We start from the raw sequence: 2,500 nt of genomic DNA, 5'->3' as shown, positions 1-2,500 counted from the left end.
ACTTTTACTGTATAGTGGGAAGGATCTTAAAAAAAAAAAAACACACACACACACACACAAACATATTAAAACAAGACTTCCAATAAAAAAAAAAAAAAAATATTAGGTAAACTACATATCGGACGGGAATATATTTTTAGTCCTGCGTAGATTAAAATGAAATCTTACACAAAGTATGAACTTTGATACTATGTCTGGGTGAGATCATCCAGATTTCAAAGAAATGTCTGCTTATACGGAATAATAATTTATTTTTTACTTATTTCATCTTTTCTTATCCAGCCGATATACATATGCGCTTATGAAAGACTGTGCCGAATGCAAAAGAAATCATTTTAACGCGTGAGTGCGTGCGTGATGGTACGCATTTCTGTGGGCGAAAAGTAAAACCCCAAATTTTAAGCGAATAGTTGCTCACCCACCAAGAAAGGGTGAAAAGAGAGTCCAGATTTATATGCTCCTCCCAGAAAATACCGGCATGAGAGCGTGTGCATGCAGTAATCGCATTGCTTATGTTCTTCGCCAGTGTAAATGGGGTCATCATAATGTATAGCCATACGAAAACTGAATGAACAAAATATATAATAAACTAAATGCACTGAATTAATCAAGGAAGGCATAATTTCTATGTACCCTAATGTAGGAACTCAAATCCCAAAATTGTGGAACCCAGTTTTCAGGCAGCATTATACAGATCAAAGTTTGAGAACACTGGTTTTACAGCCGAAACGAATCAAAGAAACCTTAATGAAAAGGAACATTGAATGAGGAACTTTCAAAGGCCCCAATTGAGCCGGTTGTTCGTCTCAGCTCGAGTGAGTGAAAGACGTCGGAAATTTTCAAAGCAATACACGAGAATGAAGACCGTGATATGAATAAAAACTTTGCCGCCCACATTAGCTCTTTTCATAAAAAGTTCCGATGTTTTCCATAAAGTACGTGTAATGTCTTGCAAATAACAAAACGTATCGTCCCAATTTCGATCAAACTGTCATGCAATTCCAAGTTAGTGTGATATACACTGCATGCCATATATAGCAGTATGAACGAAACGGTAATACGGGCGAAAATTTTTACTCCATCCCACAGTTTCGTAATCAAGTCTTCTTGTTCAGAACAGCATCAGCTGAAATTTATCATCAAAAATAAAAATATACAAAATTATATACACATACATACAGTCTTTTATGTTTGTATGAGAGCCGATGATGTTAGAAACCAGTAAACCTGACTCGGAAACTGCGGAGTGGAGTAAAAGTTTTTTTCCGCATCACAGTTTGATCGAAATATGACGACATGTTTTGGTATTTGCAAGTCATTACACATACTTCAGAGAAAACATCGTAACATTTTGTGAAAAAAGTTGATGTTTGTGCCAAACTTTTTTCATATAACGGGCTTCATTCTCTTGTATTGCTTTGAAAATTTCCGACGCCTTTCAATCACTCTAGATGAGACGAGTAATCGGCTCAAAAGATCTATTCTAATGAATTACCAAGAGGTCAGGTATCCATTAATTATCATCCAGATTTAAACATAAGATACTTCAAACAAGGTATTGTTACTGAGACTATGCCTAAAATCTACATTACGAATAAGAATTCTGATTAATGGGAGCATTTTGAAAGTTAATACTAAACACCTATCATGTTCCTCAGCATCGCTGCATACAGGGGACGGGCTGTTCTCCACGAAAGGTCCGTCTAGTTTCACTCTCACCCACTGTACAGCACTGAACCCCCTGAGGCGTAAATGAATCAACATAAATTTATTTACCCTTACCTTCCCTACCAACCTGAGTGCTACGTATTCCAAAAGGTCGTTCTTTGTGTTGAAAATAAGTACTGATATTAACAAAGTAAACATAACTAACCAAACAAAAGCGGCCATTTATAATTTTTTGGGTGGGGTGTGGGAGAGGGGTGGGTGGGCGGGGGAGGGGCAGACATCTACCGGAAAAAGTCTAGGTGTAATCTGAAGAGTAAAAAGTGACCAGTAAATTCTCTCTCTCTCTCTCCCTTTCTCTCTATCTATCTATCTCTTTATATATATATATATATATATATATATAATATATATATATATATATATATATATATATATATATATATATATATATATATATATATAGTATATATATATCTATATGGACTGTTAAAAAATTTCTGTTACAACAGAATTCGACCTAATAAAAGGAACCCATAAAAACGCCAAAATATAGAAAGTACTATATTTCAGAGATTGCTGTCTCTCTCTTGTGGTAGGTAAAAAATGAAAACAGTTAAAGAAAAGGCGGTATTTATACCAAGAGATCCATCCACAGATAAGCTGTTTTTAGGTCACCCCTCTGATAATTCTTTAATCAATGACATCTGAATCCCAGGCGTTCTTGGAGATGTTCATTACATGTCTTTGCCTGTAAAAACCAGCCATGGGATTTCATATAATCCTGTGTCCTTGTGGATTGTCTTTGTTGGATGTTAATCAGGGATTTGGCAAA

At 35.5% G+C, this 2,500-nt stretch overlaps 1 protein-coding gene across 1 annotated transcript in view; it reads right to left on the bottom strand.

Moving 5' to 3' along the window:
- The window catches only part of LOC135198332 (G-protein coupled receptor GRL101-like), a 245,905-nt gene that overhangs the window by 123,167 nt on the left and 120,238 nt on the right, over positions 1–2,500 (bottom strand). The window lies entirely within an intron of this gene.

Source organism: Macrobrachium nipponense, chromosome 22 (assembly GCF_015104395.2).
Source record: "Macrobrachium nipponense isolate FS-2020 chromosome 22, ASM1510439v2, whole genome shotgun sequence".
Lineage (NCBI taxonomy): Eukaryota > Metazoa > Arthropoda > Malacostraca > Decapoda > Palaemonidae > Macrobrachium > Macrobrachium nipponense.
This window is presented reverse-complemented; position numbering and strand designations above follow the sequence as displayed.